General features: G+C 40.2%; 1 long non-coding RNA gene across 1 annotated transcript; it reads left to right on the plus strand.

Moving 5' to 3' along the window:
• The first annotated feature begins 3,619 nt into the window (after positions 1–3,619).
• On the plus strand, positions 3,620–4,142 carry LOC124166678. Its single transcript, XR_006866475.1, has 2 exons — positions 3,620–3,716; positions 3,821–4,142. It is a non-coding gene; the product is annotated as an uncharacterized LOC124166678 (long non-coding RNA).
• The last annotated feature ends 11,084 nt before the right edge of the window (positions 4,143–15,226 follow it).

Genomic DNA, 15,226 nt, shown 5'->3' on the forward strand with positions numbered 1-15,226 from the left:
CTACAGAGCTACCTCTAGGTGTTCCAAGTCCGGTCTTGCTGTGGATATGTGCGCGCGATTTTGACTGCTTGTGGCATCATGTGCTCAGCAGTCCATAACACCTAGCCCGGTTGTGATCACAAATATCCACAGGGAAGACTGATGTCTTGGTAGCTTAACTGGCTAAAGCACTCTACCGAAAATTGGGGGGAATCCGGGTTCGTATCCTGATCAAGGCGAATGATTTTTTCTCTGTAGATTTTTCGCACATTATTTTATCCTATTTTTATCGATGCATAAAATGAGAAGTCATTCATTATTTTTACCGTGAATGATTTCGCCTCGTACGATCGCTGGCCCTCCTTCGAGTTTTACGGGTACAAACCTGAAAGGAGCCTAGGAAAGAAATGGAGAGGTTTCTGGATTTCGTTTAGTCTTTTAACCTTAATCAGTCACTTGGTCCCAGTTTGTGCGTATATGACATCTTGGCTGGAATCCGGTCGTTCGTTTCAATCCTTAGCGGGACGTTGCGATTGCTTCCTTATGCGTTTCACTGCATCATTCCTTAAACCGGGAGGGTTGATGAAATGGGGTCCATCGTCTATGGAATAAGGAGTCTACTTATCCCTAAGAAAATTGTCCTGCAAACCTCGTGTGTGGCATGAGGTCGGGTTTTTATACCAGTGTGTCCGCAGGCTCGGGAAAACGGGGGGAGTGTGGAATTATTCATGAATATCTCGTTAAGGTGGGGAATTTCGCAAAGTACCATCTGAAGAATAAATTTGCTACTCTATACGCTGTAAAACCCACTTTTGACCACTTACTGACTGACTAATTCATACTAATGTTTGGGGTCACTGGGGTGGCAAGATTAGGAGTGTATCAACAAAAGTGGCTAACCATAGGTTTAACAAGGATGCGCAATTCATTTGGAACATCCACAGACCCGTATTGTCGATTGGTTGACCTCTAAGGGCCATAGGAGGGGGGGTCAAACATCACAAGAAATGCACAACGGACTATTAGAATCTAATGGTGTATGTTTTGAAGGAATATCATCAGTTATGTGAATAAATGAGTATCATCATAATCAATGGCAGGTCCAGGATAGGGACAAGGGGGGCTAGGTGAGGGGCCTGGAGGTATAACCCCCCAGCAATCGTAGGGGCCTGGGAGGTTACGAAAATTTTGAGAAATGCGAGGCTTTCGATAACGATTTTAGGTTGTCTCATGAATACTTTTCCAAATGCTTGTGTTTTTAAACAAAAATTGTGTAAATTTTTAGTAATTTTACTGTATATTAAGTTCCTATAATGCATAAAGCTATAACCCTTATTGTAAAAGTTAAGTAGCGCCATAATCGTATCGGCACCGCGGCGCACGGAGTTATCAGTGAACTTTTTGGTTTTTGGTGCTTTCTCTCCAAAATATATTCGAAAACTGAACAAAATTACCATTTATCTATTGTAAATTAGATGCCCTCTCTCTGGATTCACCATTGCTCATCATCATTATCATTTGTCAGTTTCATTAAATGCATCATATTTAGTTATAGCCAGTGATCTGGCGTTTAAATTAATCAGGAAATGCTCTGTTCCGTTGTCTACCGGGTTACTGAGAGACCCCTGTTGATGGAATATTAATAAGGGTGATGCTCGCTGCCTGGTCATTGTTTTGAACGGCTGACGTGCGGAGTTTTGTCGGGAGAGGAGACCCTAGTCTTGGTCTCGCTCGAAGGGGGACTCCCTGGTAAGGGCCCCCCGTTGTCCCGTGTATTGGGAATGCCCCGCCCCCACGAGCCGCCAAATCCATCTGTTGCCCTCGCTTACGCGTGGAGATGGCCATAGGGGCGGGGGGAGGGGGTGGGGGGGGAGGCCTGCCTCCCCTCTTGCAGACGACGTACGTGTTCCGCCCCGCAGCTGTTCCCCCTCGAGCCCTTTTCCACTTGTGAGCTCCTTATGTCCCGTTGCCACTACTGCTGTGCTCACGATCATCCGCACGATCTTAAGCGGAAATCGGAGTGAAGCCTTCTGTGGTGTTTTCCCTGCGTATCTACATCTACACAGTACCCCGCAAGCCACCTAAAAGGCGTGTGGCAGGAGGTGTTAGGACACCAGCCGTTTGCAGCTAAAAAAAGATGAAGTGCTCCAACGAAGTCGGGACTAGCGTTTATTGAAGTCCTTTATGGTTCGGAGTAAAAACGAATTCCCATATCTATCTGTTCGGCCAAACAACTCTCTCAATTTATCGCTTCTATCGGACCTGGAAATATAGTGTGGCTCCAATATTATGTTCTCTGTGTCGCTCCTTAAGATATCCCTTCTCAATTGCTCAAGCAATCTAAGCCTAGCGCGCAGCCTCCGAGTCGCCAGCGGCTCCCAGTGTAATTCGCTTAACATCTGGGTAACACTGTCACCACGCCCGTAGCATTTTTTGACGAAATAGTTATAGTTGCATTGCCAATGTTTATTGCTATTAACAAGTTTTATTAATATTATTGATGAATAATTTATAATTATTTTTTAATAATGTTATTGTAAAAGTTTAATTACTGCAGAAAGGATTCTCGGGTTTTCCATCACGTAATTTGCTCCATTTCTGCCGACGTTTCGATGAACAACTTGCTCTTTATCCTCAAGGGATCTTTTGAAAACCCCCTGAAGAGCAATATCCCCTGAGGATTACTAAGATCACCTGAGGATGAAGAGCAAGGTGTTCTTCGAAACTTCAGGAGACATGGAGTCAATTACCCGGTGGCATATCGAGAATCCTTTATGCACTTGATACGCCGGGAAAATCTAAGATCTTACAGTTAAATAACTTTTAAAAATAACTTTCCAAATTTCCGCCCCCTGAAATCTGTCGCCCGGGGCACTTGCCCCCTCTGCCCCGCCCTGGTTCCGGGCCGGATTATGAATGAGGCACTTCCACAGTTCAGCCGTTGGACGGTTGAGGAAAGCATAGTTGTTGTCATCGTAGAGCGTGTGCCTGGAAGATTTGTACGATCGTGCTAACGATAGTAATGGGAACAAGACAAGAGCTCCTTACGCACTCCCCGCTTCAAATAAATGGTCCATTCTCTTCCCTCACCAGGATACGTGACGTCTCGACCCCGCGGGTACATTTGTAGTCGGGTCGGATGGACGTCACTGGCGATAGCGGCGTGCCGTTTTGAATCGGCTGTCTTCGGCCTCTCGCGTCACGATTGCGTCACATCCAGCCTCCGATCCCAGCCGTTATTTGGACATGATTAATGATCTCTAGAGGTTCTTCTTCGGATAAAAGTTACCGAGTCAAGCGTCACTTCATAGAAGTTTCTTATATTCATCATGAAATTAATTTCATCCCACTTTTCCTACCGTTTATTTTACCGAAGTTTAATGTCAAACAGTAGCGTCATCTCGTAGATAAAATTTGATACATGACTCTGTGGTGTTCATAGTTATAATTGGATAAAGATGAATAATTTACATGCATCAATTTTGAGTGAAAAATTCGTTGGGGCATAAAAATGTACTTTAAATAATATAATCCGTATCCGAGCAAAAAATAGCGCCATCATCGTGAATATATTTTGAGTGTCGTCGCCTTGGTTACCATATGCTTCTGGTAATGTTCATTTGTTTACATTTTCATTCGAGATATGACAACTCCTCTGATTTCTGTGCGCTAAAATGTACATTGCCATTTTATTCATATACTTTCTCCTCTGTTTGTTATCCTCTCATCGGAGTGAGGTATACGTCTTCATAATACCTTATAAATCATCAGCTGGAAGTATTTTCTTATTTCATGTGAATTTCAATTGGTTATTTTTATTTTTAATCTTTCGGTACGCTAGAACCTCCCGTCTCCCAAGAAGACCGTATTTTCTGAGGAACTGCCCCCTGCGATGAAGAAATCGTCTCGTGAGAGAAATGTAAGACCATCATTGAACTCGAAGGATTAGAAAACTAAGCATATCGGATCCATCGCGTGGTAAAACGAAACTGCTAAGTATGAACTGCTACGGATTTTATTGTTATCCGTTTTAAATGTATTTAATTAACGATAGTAGCCGATGTAATAGCAACAGTAATACCAATGTGTCAACTTCAGGCCCACCTATGTTGGTATTATAGATTCCTCTCTACCTTCAGATTAAATATTTTTCGAAAAAATTATTAATTTGTATTGTAAATTTTCTTGTAAACAGAGTCTATTTATTTATATTTATCGATTAATATAGTAGTCATAGGCGGATCTAGTGGGAGGGCACGGGGGCACGTGTCCCCCCCCCCAGACCCTTTAAAAATATGCAACATTTTTGATACGGTCCCATTATCATTACGCTCGTTTTGTATTACGAGGTATCCCCTTGGCCCCCTAGAACAAAATCCTGGATACGGCCTTGCTTGTGCTTCCCCCAGAAAGAAATCCTGGATCCACCCCTGATAGTAGTCTTTGGTATATAGTTTTCAGTAATTACATTTTTCATATGGTATTCTTGAAATTCCAGGTTGGGATAGATTTTTTCTTGAATTGAAGTAGAATGGAACAGAATAGGTTTTTTATTTTGGTATTAAAAGTCTTTAAAGACAGATTTTAGCGTGTGCCATGTCGGATAAATCAGTACAAAAGATACGTATGATGATAAAAATTATTTAATAAAAGTAATGGGACAAAATGTATTGATGTATTGTTTCACGGTAATTACGTTTGTAATGTGGTCTTTTTGAAATACTAGTTTGGGATACATATGTTCTTGAATTGAGGAATAATGGAACAGAACATGTTCATTTATTTGGTATTAACAGCCTCTAAATACATAGATTTTATCGTGCACCATCTCGGATCAGTGACGTTTCCAGGATTTTGAAAAGGGGGGAGCTTTACCGGAGATTTCGGAGTCCTTCCGCGATGTATGAAAAACACCTTAGGGCAAATGGGAGTTCCCCCCGAAAAAAAATTGGGATTTTTGATGATGAAAACGCGATTTTTAGGACTCAAAAACAGTAGTTTTGTACGAGTATTTATTAAAAGTTATTTATGGAGGTCATCTTACTCGTTATTGGCGCCTTTTTAAAAGCTGAAGGGGGGTTGTATCCAGGAACCCCCCCCCCCCCGTGGCTACGCCACTGTCTCGGATAGACCAGTACTTAGTACAAAAATGAACATTCTTTTATAAAATTAATATTACAAAATGAAAAAAATATACCGACTATTCAAGGCCACTTGCGACCCCGAATGCTACGTGATAATTACTCGGGTATTCCTTCCTGAATTCCTGCGTTGAGGTCTACATCCTTCCGTTATTAAGTCCATGGGGAAATAATAGAGATGCAATCGTGATGGTCCATGGGATCTTACTTTTCCGCCTTAGTGATTGACAATGAGTCATGACTTACGTTTCGTCTGGCACCTATCCTGAAGCAATTATCATCCATACCACCGTTTCTACACTGGGGGTCAAGGGAACACGCAAACAGTTTCCTTGAGTCTAGTCATCGTGAGTAGGATAGGAAGAGAGGATGGAAAAGAAATATGTGGTACTCTTGATTTACCTCAGTGGAATTTAATGAGCTAAAATTTCAAACAAGAATTTATGGGTCGTACTTACGACTGGGAATAGATAATATTACTACGATAATCGTCCTCCCTTTTTCCGAAAATGTCTCCTGTGATATGTATAAAGATATGTATAATATGAAAATACAATGCACAAAAAAATGAAAAAAAAACACAATGAACAAAATATTTTTAATTTATAATTATACAATATAATACATATAGTGACGCCATACTCCCTACGGTTTTGGGTGCGAGTCAAGGTGACATACTTACATAGGTAATAATAAAACAAATATGTAGTGCGTATTCGAAAATCTTTAATTTAAAACTGACGAAATTTTATTAGCCGAAAGGAGGTCGCAAGCCCTGTGTACGTCGTATTACTGAACTTTTCGAATTGCCGCAGGGCCGAATTATAGAGATTGTGCTTTAGTTGTTCTTCTCCGTAATATACCATATCGCACTAGAGGTATGGGCTGATGAACATCCATCAACGTGACCAAGAGGACTATATGGAAGAGGCCCAATTCCATGCAACAGAAGGCTGATTTTCCTGTTTCCACTTCGGTCGCATTTTAATCGGTTTTCAAAAATGCCCGCGGCGCGATTATGAGTGCAACACGATCGAATTTTTTTTCCAATATTTTGCAGGTAATGTTTGTAACTGCGATGAATAGCATTGAAAAATTATGAGTTTGATAGATCACATACTCATGCATATACATTTAGGTTAAAACCCTCTACTTATACCTTATTTTCCCGTAAAACTCTAATCACTTTAGTCTAATTTTCAATCTAGGGTCTGACCAAGGGCGTACCCAGGATCAAAACTAGGGGGGGGGGGGCAAGTCATAGGATTTTTGATTATAATGATGATGAATATTATGCCCATGGGCGTACCCAGCGAGAGGCAGGAGCCCCCCCCCCCCCCTAGAAGCAAATATTGCAAATGTCTTTGAGGAAAATAATATTTTCCCAGCAAATAATTTTAAAAACTAATAAAGAGCTGTCACAGTTTCCTTAAAATGTTGTTTTCATTCACATTTTCCATGCTTAAATCTTACCTATAACTTGAACAACCATAGGCCCTGAAGACGATGGCAGACTAAGCCTTCGAAACGTCGGTGCTGAAAAAACCCTTGGACCGACTGGAAACCCGAGAACTATTCCTCCAGTCTATTCACCGGGGACACCTTCGCAGGAGCGCAGCGAGGAATTAAGGCTAGGGGGGGTTTCGGGTGTAAAACACCGGGGTGTGGAATACCCGCCAGGGTAGCGAGAGGTGCGGGGGCCCTACCTTAGAAAATTTTTCAGATAAATGGCTCAAACTGATGAGTTCTACGGATTTCTGAGGGATATTTTATTAATATTTATACTATTTTATAAGTAATATTAATCCAATTAAGTGAAATAGGTTTAACTTAAAAATTTCTCTGAGCTCTGGGGGGGGGGGGGTTTATCCCCCAAAACCCCCCTCGCTGCGCTACTGCACCTTAGATCCTTCATTTGAACAACCATGGCTTGCCCCCACCCCCCCCCCCCCCAGTTTTGATCCTGGGTACGCCCTTCATTATGCCCAACATTCGTGCACGTAATATTCATCTCGAGCTGTGTACTGCCTTTTCGTTCCCAAAAAAACGCGTCTACATGCGGAAGGCCGGAGGGGATGGGATGGAGGTTTGTCTGAGGAGATTCTCGGGCGGTGTCGGGTTGCAAGGTGCGAGGGGGGGAAGGACATATCTTGAGGATGGCGGGAGAGTTGTTTTTGCGTGGAGAGGGCGAGTTCCTTCCCCCTTCTCATAAATCGAAGGAGTGGGAGAGGCTCGTCTTCCGGGCCGTATGGCGATGCGGAGGACCCCTTTACCTCTTCCGCACCGCATGGTGCACGACGGCGCGTGAATTAGGCCAGCGGCGGGAAAAAGACGCCGCATATGCCGCCGTGACTACACCTTGCCACACGGTGCAGAACGCTTCTCACGGGATCATCCAAGTTCTTAACACATTCAATGCTGATGTTTCGATTTCCGTTCAAAGCAACATTTCAAAGTGATTCTTGGCCAACCATCTCCCTCATTATTCGCTATACTGGTTTTCCCATTTATCTTGACCACCGGAAATAACTTTTTGTCCAGATGTAAATTCAAAAATGTGTCAAGTCATTAATCAACATGATTGCCTTCCTTGTAGCTTTGTTATTTACAAAGATATGAACAGCGGTATGTCTTTTTTAAATGGCGCCCTATATTTTTATTCGGAAATTCATTTCCTCACTTAAAGACTTATTCAAAAATGCTGCACAGTGGACCATTAACATAAGTACAACGTTATGAAAACATGAAAAACTCGTCCACTAACTGGAATTAGCAGTAAACAAATGACAAGCAAGTCAAAACGTAACACTAAAGTCACTTTGAGCCCGGGACCACAACCGCGTCCACGTCTAGGGTGCCATTTAAAAAAGACATACCGCTGTTCATATCTTTGTAAATAACATAGCTACAAGGAAGGCAGTCATGCTGATTTATGTCCCCCTGACGGCTAATGAACATTTTCTTGACTTATTTTTGAATTTGCATCTGAACAAAAAGTTATTTCGGGTGGTCAAGATAAATGGGACACCCTGTATAGTATTTAGTGATCTGATACATTGAATGTAACAAAAAAATATTGAAGCGGGCCGTAATTTTCTTTACATTTTGAGTCCGTCTGAGTCGAATGTGGTTCTTTAGAAGGTTCTCTGCCTTTATTGTTTAAATTTGTCCTCAGTAGGAAGAGTGGGAAGTTGTAATTTCCATGTGAAACATTTTTACTTATATCCCCTATTTCTTTCTTTGCAAATTTTTACTGATCTCATTTATCTATTGCTCCTTTCTTCACAAAAAATTTCCTTGTGTAGTGGATTGCTTTTAAACTTATTCTCAGCATTGAGTGTGTTAGGGCCATTCTATGCGGGGTACGTAATCGCGCAAGTTAAAACTGCATTATGTCTCATTATGGCGTGCAATTGCGCAAATGCTCGACCGATATTAGAACACGGGCTATTTTTCCATCTCACGTCCATGCATTCTCGAATCCGTTCCAGTAATTCACCGCTTTACACAACGTAATATTGACTGTGCCTTCGTACACGCGTCAGATTGTGCAAATACGTGCCCCGCGTGATCGCGTGCCTTTACAACTTGAATAGAAGTGTATTTATCGGGCGTCTATGTTCAATCTCAAGCGAAAGTATCCCGTAATATAGCATGATAGCTCGCCTTAACACGTTGCGTACGGATGGCGAGAATTCTCGTCATTTTTTTCCCGAACGTTCCGGACGGATGTCGAAGATTCTCGTCATTTCGGCGCGTCAACCATAACAATTTTAAAGCGTACAATACGTATTCGTTTGTACGTTTTCAGCTGTTGTTTGTTATTCACAATGAATTGATGCATCATAAAGTTGATTGGGTAAAGTTATATTCTAAACATTAACTTTTAACCATGTTTAAACCAAAGGCAGTACGCCCTAATAGGCACATATTTCCAATCTCAACACCTCCACCCAGAATTGGCGTTCCTAGGAATTTAAATACCCCGGTACGCAACGTATTCATTTTTTCAAGATTTTTGGTGGACGAAAAAATGTGGATATATGGTTGGTTTTTTTTACTGATAATTAAGAGATTTTCTCTTCAATTATAATTCTCCTCGTTATAATTCTCAAGGACCGAAAATCGAATCACGGATATTCGGTTTTCCGTACGTATCGTAACCATCCATGCTGCAGGTTTGACGTAAAGACATTCGTAACCATGAACGGCTTCAGCATTTGTATGAAGTTAAACTTTTGTTTTGATTCGGCAGAAGCCTTACGTCCTTTTGTGTTTGTACCTTTGATGGATCGTTACGGAAAACAATGTAGAGTAACGAGCCTTCGCGCAATGCCATCCGAAATAACGAGCGTCGATATCGTAGTGACCTAGAAAGTCAAATATCTGCGGTTCAAATATCGGTGGGGTAAATTTTTCCCAATAAAAATTAGTTAGAATATCTCTGAGGTACTCCAGGAAGGTTGGAAGTAAGCCTATCTTTATCATCCCGTCTAAACTTATTGAACGGTATAAATGACCCCGGCAGTTGCTCGTTTGCCCGGAAAATAACCAAAAAAGAAGAGAACTTTTCTCATGTGCATGACTGCTACCAAATGACGTCAATGGCCCGTTATTCACTTATCTCGGACTTTCTGCCGGAGGTCGGTAAACCTTGAATTCCGACCAGGCGAACCCAAGCGAAACAAATCATACATGGATAACAGCTGTCTTCAAATAACTATTTTTTAGTCTAAACAGATTTCACTAGAATACTTGGGTTACAGTGGTGCCATGGTACTGGAACGCTGTTCCGGCACTGGTTAACTAAAGACATAATAGTCAAATAAAATTTGTATCAATTTTGTTGCCACAGAATTTGTAATACATACATTCGTAACCGAAGCAAAAACTGTGTGATAAAATGTAAATAATGACTTGCAATAAAATACCAGAGTAATATTTCACTTCTGAAAAAAAGTCGCCTCGTTTATGTATTTTTTTTAGAATTTGGTGTCTCAAACATTTTTTTTGCAATTAATAAATTTTAATATGTGCGCTCTTCTTTGGTCGGAAAATGTCCAAACGACTTGCTTCATTAATCCTGTTCATTAAGTGGCTTGTATCGCCAATTTTTCGTCTGTTAACAACGCTTACGATTTACCGCCACGATAAAGAATCTTGAGATAAAAGATCTTGTATCTTCTTATTATTGTATTCCTTGTATCTTCCTTATTACTGATACCGTATTCTTTTATGATAACCTTCTTTATAAAGTGGGTGAAATAAAATTGTTTTCATTTACCACGTTACATTATGCCTGTAATGTTTATCGTATTGAGGTAATAGCCAGTCTCTGACCTGTTTACGGAAAATTAATTTAGTCTTTAAAGTTTTAATATTGCTCGCTTTCCTCTACACGAACGGTAATTTTCACTTAAAAGCTAACATGTCTTGACTTCCTCACTCCCGCTTTGCAATAACATGCTGATTAGGCAATGAATATTTAAAACTTTTTTAGCAATTTTAGTTGGTAGAAGCGCCTTTTTTCATGAATAATCAATTAACATACATTATTAAGGAACTAATGACTAAGATAAAAACCTACAAAGAGAAAAGACACTTAATAATGACACACTACTTCATTTTCCAGTAAAACATTTTTTGTCTTGAGGTGGTTTACATTACTCCACACTATCAAGGTAAAAATCGGTCACATTTGAAGTCATCCCAACACTTCCAATTATATCATAACCTTGATCCCGGCATGTCCTTTGCTTAATATTTATAACGCTTTTATGTGATTAATTTGCCAAATTCCTTGTATTTTATTTTATCAAGGTTATATTTTCACGTGTGATTGTGTGAACATTGTTGCGTGGAAGATTACGTAATCGATTTTTTCCGGGTATATCCGCGGAAATCAAGGAACACGAAAGATAACAATGAATGGATATTTCCCTTTAAATCTCTTGTGGTAGACCTCAAAGCGTTTGTTTTGTCAGTCATCAAATACTTACGACGCACAGTGGGCTGAAATCGAAAAAAGCTGGACAAAACCTCGAAAATGGTTTTTTTGAGTGTGGAAGTTGAAACTTTGCACAGTTGTTGCCAACACATTAGTGCATTTTTTGACGCAAAATATTTTTCATAGGCTAATTTTTTATATAAAATACATTGCCTCAAAGTTGAACAAATTTGGCGCAAATTGCCCGCTTTGCATTTTTTTCGAAATTCAGCATGTTTAAAGTAATGTCACACCTTTAGTAGTTATTCAATAGCGACAAAAATTTACAAAATTGTTAAACGGTTTGTTATCATCGATTAACATCAACTTTCATGACTTAGTTGTTGTATTTGTGACCAATACGATACAAAATGGCGGACCCTGTTTTTCGTCGAATTTTTGTGTTTATGTAGGATTTTAAAAAAAGGATCACCGAGTTACCTCGAGATATTTACACCACATATACAACAAAGTATATAGATTATGATAATCGGAAGTACAGCTGCGACCACCTGCGACGCCGAAATTAAGATCGATTTTTCGAACGTGCGGCACCGCCCGCAGCTGGCTGCTGGCCACGGGTATTGCCGTACACGACGGATGTTGGATAGTGAATCATTTTAAGCAAATTTATTGTATAAAAGCTATGATATATTATTACTACATTTATTTTCCTTTTTTTGTAACCTGATTTCTTTACTGTCTTGTAATATTTATCGTCGATGCAGTACAAAATGGTGGACGCTAATTTCAGTAACATTTTTGCCCGTGTGTGGCTGTATAAAAAGAAGGACACCGAGTTGCTCTCAGATATTTACATCGCAATTGCATCAAGCCTTTTAGAGTCTTCATGCACAGAAATAATCTGCGACCGTTCGCAACAAACAAAATAAAATCGATGTTTTTACCGTGCCGCGCAGTCCGCGGGTTCTCCCTGGGCTCATGGAATGTTGTGACGCAGCGTACATTATAAAGCGCTATGAATGCAAAGCCTTTGCTGAGGATGTATTAAATGTTATTATTAACGGTATAGGCTTTTAGGCTTCTTTCTTAGTCCTTTCATTTTGATAAAAGGTTATCAATGAATATCTAAATAACTGTTGAACTTACCCTATGTACATGTAATAGCATCACTCCTAGTCGGTTTAAGAACTGTCGCTTTCACTTCCAGGCTACAGGATTTCTGGGTCATCGCCATTTAGTAACGCTAAATTCCTCACTTCTATCGGCATTCTTCGGGATTTCTTCGTAATTAGGGGTGCGGCGTTGGGTATTATTGTATCCGAGGTCAGGAGGAGCCGGCGAAATAAGTCATCGTTGGTAGATATTCTTGAGTGCTTCCTGCTAAAGCTTTCTCGATATTTTCTGCTATCTTTATTGCGTGATTCAATTGATTCTTCAGATAATTTCCCTAGAGGAAGAATCATCTCTGAAGCTATACCTGCTACGTGTATTAGGACCTTATGAACGGTCGGGGGCACCATAGAACTCATATACAAATATTCCTCCGACCTAGGCTCTTGTTGCCAAACTTGCTTATACAGTGAATGCCCAGAACTGCCGTCGAAACCATATTTACAAATCAGAGTGCACTTCAATTCACTTCTGGCATCAGGAACAGTTGCCACGCAAGCTATAATCCGTGATCAGTATGCGAAAGGAGGCTTTGTAGATTGACTTCGCACGATATTTCTATGATCTCTATGTCATCCGGGTACGCAGCATTTTTAGCAAACCTCACTCTTTCACAGTTCGGGTATAATTTATGACCATGGCTTTCAGCTATTTGCTGAAGACCCTTGTACTGGTTTTTTGTTAGTTGCATCGATATGATAACAGAAAGAGCCTCGTCTTCTGACATCATGGAGGAACCTGAGATGGGTGTCTTCCATTTAGCTAGGACTCTCCTTGCTCTGGTTGGAGTGCTCGTTGTAATTTCCTTCACTAATTTGAAGGCCGCCTCATCTCCTTCCTCTCTTAATGTCATCGATGCTGCGAATGATGAAGTTGCCGCCGAGTGAGAAGATCTAAGACTTTCAGTCTTCCTCCTCTTAGTTCTTTCGCTAACTTTGTCAATTTTTTTTCTGGGCGTCCACCAGATTATAATGGGATCAAAATGAGTAAAAAATCGCCCTTAAATCTATTGAGATAATGGAACAACTCAGGTCACTTATTAATCGCATATACTTACCCGAAGAATTAGAAGCTCTTGTCAATTCTAGAACGTTTTCTGGTACATATATAGGTGCTTTCAGCCACTTAATATTTCTCCTAAAAAATCGTTCATTGTTTCTACTGCAGGCTTCCCGTTTCCTTTGGTAGCGAATCAAAAAATATCGTTTAAGAGAGTCACTAAGGCCCTTCGTAGCTTCAATATTACCTTGCGCGTGAAATTTTTTCGTCAGATATTACATTAAAAATTCATATCTCTCCGCAAAGGATTTACATTCGGATTTGACAACTTTTTTATGAAGCAATAGACGAGTTACCTCGAGATCAGATATTTTTATAATGCTCCAAATTTGCTGTTCAATTCAACACTGGTTCTATTTCAGGCGAACGAGTTACCAATAACAACCAACATACATGAAAATTAAAGAAAGAGTCAACTCTAGAGGCGTTAATGGTAAATAAAAAAGGGAAATTGCTTATAACAGGAGGTAAATATAAAAAATTACAAATGAAAATCTCTTACCAGTATGGATGATAGATGCCTGGTGAATGAGCGATTGACAACGCCAATGCAGTTAGAGCAGAAAACCGATGAGATTCCCCGGAGTTCTCAATATCCAAAGAGCGTGTATCCGAGTGCATCCAAAATCACAACAGCAAAACTAACCTCTTTCACTGTATATTCACAACTAATTATGCAAATAATATATGCATTTCTGGAAACGGAATTTCCGACAAAGGTAAAAGGGACCGCACACGAGCAACGTGGGGTCATACAAAGACCCTTTTCGCGACTACCGCATGGGGTGGACGGGCAAATACCAACCAGCTGCGGGCTGGTCGGCTGGTTGTAAAATCTATTTTGTCTTTGAGGTTAGAAGCAGGCTAATATAGCCGTTTTACCCATGCAAGGGTTAAAATGCACTAGCGGAATTGTCAGAGTTACAAGTCAGCTAGCTTGCATTCGGGAATTTGGTAAATAGTCACTAGTTAGTAAAAATGGATAAAGGAATGAATTCATTTACCTAAAGTGACAATAAACCAACTTGAAATGAAATAGTAATAATTATGTTGGAATAAAACATATCCTCAGCAAAGGCTTTGCATTCATAGCGCTTTATAATGTACGCTGCGTCACAACATTCCATGAGCCCAGGGAGAACCCGCGGACTGCGCGGCACGGTAAAAACATCGATTTTATTTTGTTTGTTGCGAACGGTCGCAGATTATTTCTGTGCATGAAGACTCTAAAAGGCTTGATGCAATTGCGATGTAAATATCTGAGAGCAACTCGGTGTCCTTCTTTTTATACAGCCACACACGGGCAAAAATGTTACTGAAATTAGCGTCCACCATTTTGTACTGCATCGACGATAAATATTACAAGACAGTAAAGAAATCAGGTTACAAAAAAAGGAAAATAAATGTAGTAATAATATATCATAGCTTTTATACAATAAATTTGCTTAAAATGATTCACTATCCAACATCCGTCGTGTACGGCAATACCCGTGGCCAGCAGCCAGCTGCGGGCGGTGCCGCACGTTCGAAAAATCGATCTTAATTTCGGCGTCGCAGGTGGTCGCAGCTGTACTTCCGATTATCATAATCTATATACTTTGTTGTATATGTGGTGTAAATATCTCGAGGTAACTCGGTGATCCTTTTTTTAAAATCCTACATAAACACAAAAATTCGACGAAAAACAGGGTCCGCCATTTTGTATCGTATTGGTCACAAATACAACAACTAAGTCGTGAAAGTTGATGTTAATCGATGATAACAAACCGTTTAACAATTTTGTAAATTTTTGTCGCTATTGAATAACTACTAAAGGTGTGACATTACTTTAAACATGCTGAATTTCGAAAAAAATGCAAAGCGGGCAATTTGCGCCAAATTTGTTCAACTTTGAGGCAATGTATTTTATATAAAAAATTAGCCTATG

The sequence above is a fragment of the Ischnura elegans genome, chromosome 10 (assembly GCF_921293095.1).
Source record: "Ischnura elegans chromosome 10, ioIscEleg1.1, whole genome shotgun sequence".
Classification (NCBI taxonomy): Eukaryota; Metazoa; Arthropoda; class Insecta; order Odonata; family Coenagrionidae; genus Ischnura; species Ischnura elegans.